Below are 15,560 nucleotides of genomic sequence, written 5' to 3' on the forward strand. Positions count from 1 at the left end.
GGCAAGTGTCCCCCCCCCAGCTGCAGGTTTCCCATTTTTGATAACATACTTCTTTTAAAAATACAATATAGGGCATCTATTTACCTATAAATTACCATATTTCCGGAAAATATATACAGTATTTTCAACAACTACACTGCTACACTCACTATCACTACAGTGCTACACTCACCATCAGTACACTGGTACACTCACCTTCACTACACTGCTACACTCACCTTCACTACACTGCTACACTCAATATCACTACACTGCTACACTCACCATCACTACCCTGCTACACTCACCATCACTACACTGCTACACTATCACTACACACTATACTACACTCACCATCATAAGACACTATAATACAACTCACTGTTACAATATTAAATTTTGATTCTCTTCTATGCAAATAAATTCTATGTACACTTTCAATTATAAACTGAAAATTCGAAGGTCACTATTTTTTCATAATGTTGATATATTTAGTAAAATGGGGCATTTATTATATTAATATATTATTGAAACAGTTAAGCTTAAGTTTGAAAATCAAATTATAATCAAATAATCAAATAAAGAACTAAACAGTAAGCTTAAGAATCATCAAAATGTTTTGCAAAATGGCACTGAAAACCTGCTGCTTGTGGATGCTGGCAGTGGGAATCATTCTGGAAATATTGGGTTGTTATTATCAGCTTTTCGATCCATGGGTTCGTGATTTAGAAAAGGAGAGAGACGACCTCAGAAGAGAGGTTGACCAAGCTACTGATGCTTGCCAGCCAGTGTTCTATTGGTTCTCCATCTCGACTGTAGTTGATGTGTGGCGATATGTGAGCGACACCCCAGTACAAGAGACAAGTACCGACAGTGACCTTCAGTTTGATCCAAGGTGGCTGCCCGTCATTGGTCGTGTCATCACTGCTTATGAATGTTACATGGAAATCCAAAATCTTAAAACACTTCTTCTTGAGGTGACATTACGCTCTCATGAGTGTTCCTCTACTCCCTTCACAATGACTGTGTTGTGTGTCCTCATGTCAATTACAGTGAGTACCATGGGACTGATCGCACCAGTCAAACTCTGGAGGAGACGAACCGGCGATACACTGAAGATGGCTATGGTAAGAAAGCCAAAAACAAGGAAACATAACAGACGTCGCAGACAAAATGCATCGGAGAAAACTGACCAGGACCAGACAGGGTTAAATGGCAAGCAAAAGAAGAGCAAAAAGAGGAAAATTCAAGAGATAGAAACAATTGATGATGTTGACCTAGCCTACAGGTTAACTGCCCTCCGAGGTGCCAGTAACCGAAAAGGCATATACAAAATAACTGACCCTAAGAAGGCAGAGATGAATAAAATGACTGCGAACAAGGCCAAGGTGAAAAGCCTCACCAATGGTAAAAACAAAAGACACAAGAGTGTTGGTGTGTGAGTTAAATATTTATTTAATGAAGAAGGAAATATTTTTGTTTATTGAATTATGATTTAGGAGATTTATTTATTAGTTCCTTTGTTTACATTAAGATTTTTTTGTTGAGATTATGTTCTTGCAGAGTTATATATATTACTTGTTCTCAGTAACATACTCATATTATTTAAATCTTGCTACACTCACTATCACTACAATGCACACTCACCATCAGTACACTGCTACACTCACCTTCACTACACTGCTACACTCACTTTCACTTCACTGCTACACACCATCACTACCCTGCTACACTCACCATCACTACACTGCTACACTCACCATCACTACCCTGCTACACTCACCATCACTACCCTGCTACACTCACCACTACCCTGCTACACTCACCATCACTACACTGCTACACTCACCATCACTACACTGATACACTCACCATCACTACCCTGCTACACTCACCATCACTACACTGCTACACTCACCATCACTACACTGCTACACTCACCATCACTACCCTGCTACACTCACCATCACTACACTGCTACACTCACCATCACTACCCTGCTACACTCACCATCACTACACTGCTACACTATCACTACACACTATACTACACTCACCATCATAAGACACTATAATACAACTCACTGTTACAATATTAAATTTTGATTCTCTTCTATGCAAATAAATTCTATGTACACTTTCAATTATAAACTGAAAATTCGAAGGTCACTATTTTTTCATAATGTTGATATATTTAGTAAAATGGGGCATTTATTATATTAATATAATATTGAAATAGTTAAGCTTAAGTTTGAAAATCAAATTATAATCAAATAATCAAATAACGAACTAAACAGTAAGCTTAAGAATCGTCAAAATGTTTTGCAAAATGGCACTGAAAACCTGCTGCTTGTGGATGCTGGCAGTGGGAATCATTCTGGAAATATTGGGTTGTTATTATCAGCTTTTCGATCCATGGGTTCGTGATTTAGAAAAGGAGAGAGACGACCTCAGAAGAGAGGTTGACCAAGCTACCGATGCTTGCCAGCCAGTGTTCTATTGGTTCTCCATCTCGACTGTAGTTGATGTGTGGGGATATGTGAGCGACACCCCAGTACAAGAGACAAGTACCGACAGTGACCTTCAGTTTGATCCAAGGTGGCTGCCTGTCATTGGTCGCGTCATCACCGCTTATGAATGTTACGTGGAAGTCCAAAATCTTAAAACACTTCTTCTTGAGGTGACATCACGCTGTCATGAGTGTTCCTCTACTCCCTTCACAATGACTGTGTTGTGTGTCCTCATGTCAATTGCAGTGAGTGCCATGGGACTGATCGCACCAGTCAAACTCTGGAGGAGACGAACCGGCGATACACTGAAGATGGCTATGGTAAGAAAGCCAAAAACAAGCAAACATAAGAGACGTCGCAGACAAAATTCATCGGAGAAAACTGACCAGGACCAGACAGGGTTAAATGGCAAGCAAAAGAAGAGCAAAAAGAGGAAAATTCAAGAGATAGAAACAATTGATGATGTTGACCTAGCCTACAGGTTAACTGCCCTCCGAGGTGCCAGTAACCGAAAAGGTATATACAAAATAACTGACCCTAAGAAGACAGAGATGAATAAAAAGACTGCGAACAAGGCCAAGGTGAAAAGCCTCACCAATGGTAAAAACAAAAGACACAAGAGTGTTGGTGTGTGAGTTAAATATTTATTTAATGAAGAAGGAAATATTTTTGTTTATTGAATAATGATTTAGGAGTTTTATTTATTAGTTCCTTTGTTTACATTAAGATTTTTTTGTTGAGATTATGTTCTTGCAGAGTTATATATATTACTTGTTCTCAGTAACATACTCATATTATTTAAATCCTGCTACACTCACCATCGCTACACTCACCATCACTACACTGCACACTCACCATCAGTACACTGCTACACTCACCTTCACTACACTGCTACACTCACCATCACTACCCTGCTACACTCACCATCACTACCCTGCTACACTCACCATCACTACACTGCTACACTATCACTATGCACTATACTACACTCACCATCATAAGACACTATAATACAACTCACTGTTACAATATTAAATTTTGATTTTCTTCTATGCAAATAAATTCTATGTACACTTTCAATTATAAACTGAAAATTCGAAGGTCACTATTTTTTCATAATGTTGATATATTTAGTAAAATGGGGCATCATTTATTATATTAATATATTATTGAAATAGTTAAGCTTAAGTTTGAAAATCAAATTATAGTCAAATAATCAAATAAAGAACTAAACAGTAAGCTTAAGAATTATCAAAATGTTTTGCAAAATGGCACTGAAAACCTGCTGCTTGTGGATGCTAGCAGTGGGAATCATTCTGGAAATAGTGGGTTGTTATTATCAGCTTTTCGATCCATGGGTTCGTGATTTAGAAAAGGAGAGAGACGACCTCAGAAGAGAGGTTGACCAAGCTACTGATGCTTGCCAGCCAGTGTTCTATTGGTTCTCCATCTCGACTGTAGTTGATGTGTGGGGATATGTGAGCGACACCCCAGTACAGGAGACAAGTACCGACAGTGACCTTCAGTTTGATCCAAGGTGGCTGCCCGTCATTGGTCGCTTCATCACTGCTTATGAATGTTACGTGGAAATCCAAAATCTTGAAACACTTCTTCTTGAGGTGACATCACGCTGTCATGAGTGTTCCTCTACTCCCTTCACAATGACTGTGTTTTGTGTCCTCATGTCAATTACAGTGAGTGCCATGGGACTGATCGCACCAGTCAAACTCTGGAGGAGACGAACCGGCGATACACTGAAGATAGCTGTGGTAAGAAAGCCAAAAACAAGCAAACATAATAGACGTCGCAGACAAAATGCATCGGAGAAAACTGACCAGGACCAGACAGGGTTAAATGGCAAGCAAAAGAAGAGCAAAAAGAGGAAAATTCAAGAGATAGAAACAATTGATGATGTTGACCTAGCCTACAGGTTAACTGCCCTCCGAGGTGCCAGTAACCGAAAAGGTATATACAAAATAACTGACCCTAAGAAGGCAGAGATGAATAAAAAGACTGCGAACAAGGCCAAGGTGAAAAGCCTCACCAATGGTAAAAACAAAAGACACAAGAGTGTTGGTGTGTGAGTTAAATATTTATTTAATGAAGAAGGAAATATTTTTGTTTATTGAATAATGATTTAGGAGTTTTATTTATTAGTTCCTTTGTTTACATTAAGGTTTTTTTTGTTGAGATTATGTAACATACATTTTTTTTTTTTTCCAACAAATCGGCCGTCTCTCACCGAGGCAGGGTGACCCAAAAAGAAAGAAAATCCCCAAAAGGAAAATACATTCATCATCATTCAACACTTTCACCTCACTCACACATAATCACTGTTTTTGCAGAGGTGCTCAGAACACAACGTATAAAGATACACAACATATCCCAAGAAACGTTTGGGACATAAAATTTTCTTTAATATATTCAATGATTAGTATTTATATTTATATTACTGTGGAGAGAAAATGGGTTTGACATATATTTTTTGTTGGTGAGTTTGAGTAGGACCTGCCTAGGGTGGGTTAGCAGGCCTGCTGTAGTGTTACTCTGTTCTAATACACGGTATAACCCCAGTATCCACTGATGCGGTATCCATGGTTCAATTATTATTATTATTATTATAATCAAGGGGGAAGCGCTAAACCCGGAGGATTATACAGCGCCTGGGGGGGGGGGATGTGGAAGGCATTCAGGCTTAATTCGGGGAACTGGAGCACAGATCCAATTCCCTAAATCAAGAGCCCCTCACCAACATCAAGGAACCTTCCTTGAGGGGTCCATGGTTCAAAAATTTTGCATAATCATGACCCCAAAGTGCAAAAGTAGAGAAGCTGACAGTTGTTCATCGCCTAAGAGAAGCTGTGAACTGCTTCCCGTCAGTGAAAAAGTGACAATTCTTCACTTATTGTGCATAATTTATCAATTAACTTTATAATAGGTATATATAGGGTTTACTATTATCTGCAGTTTTGGTACCCCCGGCAGGTCCTTCCATACACTGTCCTAGTGTATATAGTGTTTGCTGTTATCAAGGGTTTTGGTATCCATGGCAGGTCCTTGGATATGGGGTTCTAACTGTATATAGGGTTAGTTACTATCCAGGGTTTTGGTATCCATGGAAGGACCTTGGATGTGGGGGTCCTACTGTACTGGTATAAATAAAGATTATTGTGATAAATAGTTTAGAAAACTAACAAGTTGAAGAATGATACACTTATACAACTTATGGGAATCTTTACTGAGGAACCGTTTTGCCACACACTGGCTTCATCAGTCCAGTACAAAGATGAATGGTGTAAGTAAAAGAGTTTGCGGTAATCAGTCACTCAGCCTGGAATCGATTATTCAGTACATCACTAGCATATGATCAGAGAAGTGGCTTATACATACCTCCCCAAACCCTCAAGAATTTGTGTGAGTCTGCCTACACGACTGAGGGACGTGATTAAATGTAAAGGACACAGCACTAAGTTTTTACACCTCAGTAAATGTGCAAATACAGTGGACCCCCGGTTAACGAACTTTTTTCATTCCAGTAGTATGTTCAGGTGCCAGTACTGACCGAATTTTTTCCCATAAGGAATATTGTGAAGTAGATTAGTCAATTTCAGACCCCCAAACATACACGTACGAACGCACTTACATAAATACACTTACATAATTGGTCGCATTTGGAGGTGATCATTATGCGGGGGTCCACTGTATATATATTATAATCTTTCGTGATATGTGTTTGTGTTTTGGTACATGTGTGGGGGAAGGGCAGCATAATGCAGTTATGAGCACTGTATATATGCTTGTACATGTATGTGTAGTGTGACCTAAGTGTCAGTAGAAGTAGCAAGACGTACCCGAAATCTTCCATGTTTATGAGATAGAAAAGACACCAGCAATCCTACCATCCTGTAAAACATTTACAGGTTTTCGTTTTACACTTACTTGGCAGGACAGTAGTACCTCCCTGGGTGGTTGCTGTCTACCAACCTACTACCACAGGATGGTAGTACCTCCCTGGGTGGTTGCTGTCTACCAACCTACTACCACAGGATGGTAGTACCTCCCTGGGTGGTTGCTGTCTACCAACCTACTACCACAGGACGGTAGTACCTCCCTGGGTGGTTGTTGTCTACCAACCTACTACCACAGGATGGTAGTACCTCCCTGGGTGGTTGCTGTCTACCAACCTACTACCACAGGACGGTAGTACCTCCCTGGGTGGTTGCTGTCTACCAACCTACTACCACAGGATGGTAGTACCTCCCTGGGTGGTTGTTGTCTACCAGCCTACTACCACAGGACGGTAGTACCTCCCTGGGTGATTGTTGTCTACCAACCTACTACCACAGGACGGTAGTACCTCCCTGGGTGGTTACTGTCTACCAACCTACTACCACAGGACGGTAGTACCTCCCTGGGTGGTTGCTGTCTACCAACCTACTACCACAGGATGGTAGTACCTCCCTGGGTGGTTGTTGTCTACCAGCCTACTACCACAGGACGGTAGTACCTCCCTGGGTGATTGTTGTCTACCAACCTACTACCACAGGACGGTAGTACCTCCCTGGGTGGTTACTGTCTACCAACCTACTACCACAGGACGGTAGTACCTCCCTGGGTGGTTGCTGTCTACCAACCTACTACCACAGGAAGGTAGTACCTCCCTGGGTGGTTGCTGTCTACCTACTTACTACCTAGGATATAAACCATATATAATTAAATATTTGATCTTTCAGTGATAGAATCGTCACGTAACAGAGAGGAGGAACAGAGACAAGAGATGCAACAGGAAGAGGAGCTCGCACTTTTGCAAAACAGGCAAGAGGACTTGCTACCACAGTACGAGGACCACAAGGAGCAACCACCGCAGTTGCAGAATATGTTGTGCATCAAGCACGATCACTCCCCACCTGAACACATGCAACAAGAGCTGCAGCAGCCATCACCATTGCAAAATGTGATATACATTAAAGAGGAAGACTCACTAGGGCAAGATATGCAGCAAGACCCTCTTGCGCAAGATGTGCAACAAGGCGAACAACCACCACTGTCGCATAGCATACCAGATATTAAGCAAGAGGCGCCGGCACTACAGAGCGTGCAAGAAGATCATATATAATAGGTACAATGCATGAATGTATTTCAACAAGAACTTGTCGTTTTTTTCAAACCATTCATCACAAGAACCATAATGTTTTTGTGGTATGGTTAACTACTTTGTATGTAGGGTTAGCTATATACACTGAGAGGTGTATATTCACTAAGAATTGTCTCTCTCAGTCTATATACACCAAAAGATGTATATCTCTTTTGTATGTATACTGACTGTTGTGTCAGTGTCTCTCAGTATATATACACTGAGAGGTGTATAACTTGTGTATATACATTGAGCAATGTATATTGCAGTCTACATTGAGAGATATATATTGTGTATATACAGTACACTGAGCTGTATATTTCTCATGCCATTATACACTTCAGAGGTGTCTGTCTCTCAGTCTATATACACTGAGTGTATAATCCCTATTTTATGGATTTAAGTATTTTTGACTGGTGGTGTACATGTGACTCTCACCCTTAATGACCCTTTGCATTGTCGATAAGCTTCCAGGTCAATTAACCACTAAAGTAAAGTTGAAAGATTCGCATAGGAAAAACGACTTGGTAAAAATCAACTTTCTTGATGTTCCATTATCAGCTGGTTTCTCATGCACCTGTCTGTTTCACTCAAGTTGATACTGACAGCCAGCACCAGATTTTAGTTAAAGTAGAAGGAATAGTTGAAATGGGATACAGTAGAATCCCCGTATCTACGGATTCGGTTATCCATGGTTTTACTGATAGGTGAATAGTGACTGCAGGTGTACGGTGACTTAACACCCAGGTACCTAGTTTGCTGATGAGTGAACAGTGACAACCAGTTCAAGGAAACACAACTGGTGTAGAGACCTTTATAGTGATGTATAGACCTTGATGTATAGGTATTATAGATGTATAGTTATTTGGAAATGGTATGGTAATACTGACAAGGTATGGAAAAATGCACATAGGTATACAGTTCAAGACATTTATTACAGGAAACGTTTCACCCAAAGTGGCTTCTTCAGTCCTTATACAGAGTTAACTAAGGAGAGAGTATACAGTAGTAGTGGTGGTGGTAGTAGTAGTAGCAGCAGCAGCAGTAATAGTAGTAACAGCAGCAGCAGCAGTAATAGTAGTAGTAGCAGCAGCAGCAGCAGTAATAGTGACATGGTCCTCAGACATATAGAGAAATTAAGACCTAACGAATGAAAACCTAGCATCCTTAGGCCCTGCTGAACTGTTTGCAAAGGTTTTAAGGGAATGTAAAGAGGAATTTACCAAACCTTTGGCTAATCTTTTTAACAACACTACAATCTAGCATAGTGCCAGACAAGTGGAAAATGGCAAATGTAATACCTATTTACGAAGCAGGAGACAGGTCCTTAGCTTACCTCCGAAGTGGGAAAATTTATGGAATCAGTAATTGCCGAAACAATTCATAACCATCTTTTAAGGCGTAAGTTGATTAATGAATCTCAACAAGGTTTTACAAAGGGGCATTCCTGCCTTACAAATTTACTAACTTTTTTCACTAAGGCATTTGAGGAGGTGGATCATGGTAGTGAATATGATAGTGTATATTGACTTCAGTAAGGCTTTGATAGACTTCCACATCAGAGACTATTGAGGAAACTTAAGGCACATGGACTGGGGAGAAATCAGAGTGGGGGCACGTCACAGGCGGTGTTCCACAAGGGCCAGTGCTGGGCCCGTTGTTGCTCACAATTTACATAAACGATATAGATGCAGGAATAAATAGCGACATAAGCAAGTTTGCTGATGGCACCAAAATGGGCCGTCCAATTCATTCTAATGAGGACATTGGAGCACTCCAGGATGATTTGAATAGACTGATGCAGTGGCCAGAGAAGTCGACACTTAATGGAATAACTGTGTATAGATGGATGGACAGTAGAGCAGTTTACATAGCATCCAACTATTTTATTTATTTATTAATTTGAACATGATACAGAGAAGTACAAGGAATACAATTTTTAAAGTGCAGCATGCCAAAGCCCCTTGTATGTGAGCATTATGGGCAGGCTTAAAATTAACTTAACCTTAACTAAGAAATGATATATTCAGTGGTACAAAAATTATTGTAAAACAGATAACAATTTAGTGTTGTTGTGTAATCAGTAGAATGGAGTATTATGTTAGGTAATGAAGTTAAATAGTAACAAAGTTTGATTGGGTCACAGGTTGACATTTATGAGATACAATAATGAGATACATATATGAGATACAATTATTCAGTATTTATTTAGTTGTGAGTAAGTGATTTTTGAGAAGAGACTTGAATTTATAAACAGACAGTGTTTCTTTTATATTCACAGGTAATGAATTCCAGATTTTGGGCCTTTTATGTGCATTGAGTTTTTGCATAGCGTGAGATGGACACGAGGAACATCAAAGAGTGATCTGTGTCTTGTGTTACGGTCATGTGATCTGTTGAGGTTTGTAAGGAGACATTTGAGGGGAGGGTTTATGTCAGAGTTAAGTGTTCTATGTATGTAGTAGGTGTAGTGATAAGTATGGATGTTTTGTATTGTGAGTAGGTTTAGTGTTTTGAATATTGGTGGAGTTACAGCCACAACTGTGAAAAGGACAGAAAAAATGGAACTAAAACAGTAATCACTTGCCCCCAAGTGGTAAAGGATTACAATGAAAACATGGGAGGATTGGAAAAGCATGACACGCTGTGGCACCTTTATGGTACAAACAGAACGAGCACTTTTTTGCTCTTTACCACACTCTCATCTACCCATACCTCACCTGTGGTATTTGTGCATGGGGTTCAACCACAGCAAATCATCTTAAACCTTTAAGTATACAACAGATAGCTGCTGTGAGAATGATTACAAACTCCTTCGCCAGGCAACCCATCCCATCACTATTTAAGAGCTTGAACCTGGAGAGTTTACCTGGAGTTTACCTGGAGAGAGTTCCGGGGGTCAACGCCCCCGCGGCCCGGTCTGTGACCAGGCCTCCTGCTTAACATACAAAATATCCACTTATATTATTATGCCTTCTACATACACAGAACATTATTCTCCAAAATAAACCCTCCTCTCAAACTCCTCCTTGAGAAATACAACAGAACGCACTTACATAACACAAGGCACAAAACACTCTTTGACATCCCTCGTGTCCATCTCTCCCTAGGCAAAAAAGCTATGCATATAAAGGTCCCTAAGATCTGGAATTAATTGCTTGAACACAAGTAAGTTTATTCAGATTCACAAATACAGTTACATGGATTATCATACATAGCAGCATATGTGTAGAGAACCTGGGATAACCTAAAAAAAAAAGTCAGTGAAATTTGAGGTTATTCTAGGTTTCTGCTTAGAAATCACCTTACCTCCCGAAATTAACAACACAAACGCTATAGTATATTATTGCCATCAACTCAAAAATTTCCAAATTTAAGATTATTTCAAAACTAAAATGGTCTCAATCTCATTATGTATAATGTGCCAAAATAATACTGTAGCTTATTAACTTGTTAATTTAATTACTGCTAAACCACTACTATCGCTTTTGATATACGTATAAAAAAAAAAGTGTTCAATTTGAACCAACCGTGATATACACGTCTAGTATTAAGTAGTCTGTTAAGCATTTAGTCCCTGAATGCCTTGGCATGATAGTGGCTCTCTTTTTACACTTAGCAAATCAATACTGTAATTACACATTGTAAACTATGCAAGGAAATAATATCCTTAAGAAATGGTGGCATAGAATTTTTTTGGTCTAGTTGACATAAGTATCATTAATGTATATGTTGTGTATAATGAAACTCCTTCATCTCTCTCTCTGTTAGAATTCCGAAGAGAACTGACACAAGGACTTTTAGTATTTTCAACAAATCGTCGATCCCAAGGAGCTCCCAAGTGGAGAAAAGTTGACTACAGCGTACTTACTTCTGTTAGGTTCGGCAACACTGGGATACATTGGCCAAAATATATTGGCAGGAAAGAAAGGTGTGAGGTATGCTCCAAGAAAGGAAGGTGTGAGGTATGCTCCAAGAAAGGAAGGTGTGAGGTATGCTCCAAGAAAGGAAGGTGTGAGGTATGCTCCAAGAAAGGAAGGTGTGAGGTATGCTCCAAGAAAGGAAGGTGTGAGGTATGCTCCAAGAAAGGAAGGTGTGAGGTATGCTCCAAGAAAGGAAGGTGTGAGGTATACTCCAAGAAAGGAAGGTGTGAGGTATGCTCCAAGAAAGGAAGGTGGGAGGTATACTCCAAGAAAGGAAGGTGTGAGGTATACTCCAAGAAAGGGGTAGAATCACGACCAATATCAATTGTATCCATGAGTATGATATCCAGGTTCCTGCTCTGGTAAAACTAAGTATGAAAGAATGAGGTTTTGTGTGCGAGGGGCTTGGACTTCCAACAGGCATGCGTGAGCGTGTTTGATAGGAGTGAATGGAGACAAATGGTTTTTAATACTTGACGTGCTGTTGGAGTGTGAGCAAAGTAACATTTATGAAGGGGTTCAGGGAAACCGGCAGGCCGGACTTGAGTCCTGGAGATGGGAAGTACAGTGCCTGCACTCTGAAGGAGGGGTGTTAATGCTGCAGTTTAAAAACTGTAGTGTAAAGCACCCTTCTGGCAAGACAGTGATGGAGTGAATAATGGTGAAAGTTTTTCTTTTTCAGGCCACCCTGCCTTGGTGGGAATCGGCCAGTGTGATAATAATAAAAAAAAATTTTATTACTTCTTACAATAGCAAGAAAAATATAGAAGTCGATGTTTATAATAGAAATTCATTTGTTTTATCAGTTTCACTGATTATTGGAATTTCATGCTATTAAAACAAGTAAGAGGAAAATAAAGTTTTTTATATATAATTATGAAATGAAACTTATATTATTGGGAAATTATCTTCAGTTTGTCTTATATTTTATTTTTATATCGATGAAAATATTAAAAAAATTATATATAATTAAATAAAATTCTGTTTTCTAACTGAAATTTTATACACCTGTAACTCCACTTTTTACCCTCAAAGGGCCTGACGGGACACTGAGTTCCCACCATTATATTTTTTGAAATTATATTCGTGATTATTTTCATGAATAAATGTATTCCTTAGCTTCCCAGGTCTCTTCAAGGGGGGGGGGGATCCTTGGTGCAGTGAAGAGGCTTTTGGTCTAAGGAATTAGACCTTTAGGTCTCCTTCCTCAGACTGAAGCTAATTATCCCCCTTCCCTATCCCACCCTCCCCATACCCCCTCCCAACCCTCTCTTTTTTCCCATCCCATTTGTAGCCTCTGGGGTCTTCCTTTCTGGCATTACGGTTTCTAGGTAGGGGGAAGTGTGCCAGGGATCATCCCACTCTGTGGGGTCCCTCGGGAGTAGTATAGTTTGCCATGGAATCTGGATCATCTGGAGGTGCCCTGCTCCCTTCCTGGATTTCCAGGAGGTAGGGCAGGGTGTCCTGCAGGTGATGGGTGTATCTCCGGAGGCTGCTTGTCAATTCTGGGAGTTGGCAGCCGAGGGAGGCATGCTGTGTGGCGGGTGTCTGACCACCCTCTCTTTTGTCCATAAACATACTTATCTACATTCATGTTATAGTAGGTTATAGATCTACTTGGACTTCTAACTCCATTCCCATAACAGTCATTTTCATTATTTACTTCTGTCCTAATAATATTCCTAATGCTAGACACAGTTAAACCAAAGTTATATTCTACATTCTCCTTCTGGGTACTCTTCTTGGCTAACATATCAACTTTATCATGAAGGAGTAATCCAATGTGTGATGGGATCCATAGCAATTGTACATTAATTCCTTGTCACAGATTTTTGAGTATCTATACCTGGCTTCTCCAATGAGCATATTATTGGAGTCATTATATGAGTCAAGAGCCTTCAATGATGACATAGAATCAGTAATGATGATAGAGTCAAGCTCAGTGTCATAAGTTAGCTTTAGTACCATTAGGATTGCAAACAATTCAGTTTACAGTGTAGACGCCCAGTTGTTAATTCTTATGCCTAACTCAACAAATTTATTATCGTTCTTAACCCCCTCAAGGAAGGTTCCTTGATGTTGGTGAGGGGCTCTTGATTTAGGGGATTGGATCTGTGCTCCAGTTCCCCGAATTAAGCCTGAATGCCTTCCACATCCCCTCCCAGGCGCTGTATAATCCTCTGGGTTTAAGTAAGGTTATTCAGGTATACACAAATACAGTTACATAGAATTATCATACATAGCAGCATATGTGTAGAGAACCTGGGATAACCCAAAAAAGTCAGGTGGAGGTGGCAACAAGAGCAGATGCAGCCCTGCCAGAAGACTCCTGTTTAGATCCATCAGTGTATATAACTTGTGATAACTTATTACTACCAGCTAGGTGAGAAATTTCTTCTTGAGCAGTTGCTCTAACAAGAGATTTAAGGAAGGGATTACTAGCAATAAGCTTCTTGGGAGGGACTTGCAGGTATGTGATATTAAATGAACACATCTTCCATGGAGGGGTGAAATGCTCTTGTTGCCTACAGTGATACAGTTCATGCAGGTTATAAAACTTAATGCAATTGCATGTTTTCACAATCCATTGTGCATTTACCTCTAGACACTTGGTAAGATTCATTGTGACAGTGTCTGGTTCGTTTCTCAACATTGTAATACCGAGTGTTACTCTCAACAGTCCTATCACTGAAAGTTAAGACACATGTACAACATCTGGGTATCTTTACTGTAGACGTTTTGCCCTCCAGTGGCTTTATCAATACAGATTCTAGGACATAATTAGAAGATGGTGAAACATCTAGCATAAAGAAATCCAGATGTTGCACCTGTGTCTTAACTTTCACATTGTCGGTATTTTATACCTTTCTTGCACAATCCTATCACTGATACCAGAAATACCAAGCTCCTTCCTCATATTAAGAACCTTTGTAGATTTGCGACAACGAAGAATAATTCTGAGAGCTTCATTTTCCATTAACTCCAAAGGTCGGAGAGAACTTTGTCCCGCTAATGTCACCCTCAAGGGAGGTTCCTTGATGCTAGTGAGGGGCTCTTGATCTAGGGAATTGGATCTCTGTTCTGGTTCCCTGCATTAAGCCTGAATGCCTTCCACATCCCCCCCCTAGGCGCTGTATAATCCTACGGGTTTAGTGCTTTCCCCTTGATTACAACTATCAAGGGAGGTTCCTTGATGCTGGTGAGGGGCTCTTGATCTAGAGAATTGGATCTTAGCTTCAGTTCCCTGAATTGAGCCTGAATACCTTCCATCTTCCCCCTCCCCCACATGCGCTGTATAATCCTACGGGTTTAGTGCTCCCCCAACATGGGAGCAGCATAAATTGACCTAACATAGGCTATGTACATCATTGTCGCATTAGTACCGTAGTTGGAAGCTAGGCCTATATACCTCATACAAAAGATTTAAAAGATATATTGTTGATATAAAGATGGCATATACAGTACATGAGGTGTGAGAGAATGTCGAGTACATATTGTTACATGTTTGTCACTGATTATGTGATAATCGCGTCCAGGTCCTCAGAGGCGGGACACGTGGCAGGCGTTACCCCTTTGAACAGCAGCGCTGACTCTCTGGAACAAAAATTATCTTCCCTGGGAACCTTGTACCTGTACTTGTATTAAATAAAGATATTATTATAGAATATAACCTTTGTGGTTTAGCGCTTCTTTTTTATTATAATTAGAATATCGAAAAAAAGTTATAGGCTGTAAAATAACACTAATAGTAAACTTAATAAAAATTATATAAGAGTTATAAATAATAAAAATTAAATATCACCAATGAATTAATAAATGATAATAGAGGGAAAGAGAAGAAGAAATATCTACGTAGTTAATAATGGCTGGGGTTGCGCATGCGCACCTTCATTCCCGCCAAAACTGTGCGGCATGCGGTACGCCAGGGAAGTATATATGACACAAACTGTTCTCCCTCTTTTGTTATAGATGCCGCGAGGAGCATTAGAACCTATTCTTAGCATTTAGATGTGTT

The 15,560-nt window shown here is 39.9% G+C and overlaps 1 protein-coding gene across 13 annotated transcripts in view; it reads left to right on the forward strand.

The window, feature by feature from the left end:
- The window catches only part of LOC128702468 (tigger transposable element-derived protein 1), a 490,624-nt gene that overhangs the window by 54,328 nt on the left and 420,736 nt on the right, over nt 1–15,560 (forward strand). The window lies entirely within an intron of this gene.

This window comes from Cherax quadricarinatus, chromosome 98 (genome assembly GCF_038502225.1).
Source record: "Cherax quadricarinatus isolate ZL_2023a chromosome 98, ASM3850222v1, whole genome shotgun sequence".
Lineage (NCBI taxonomy): Eukaryota > Metazoa > Arthropoda > Malacostraca > Decapoda > Parastacidae > Cherax > Cherax quadricarinatus.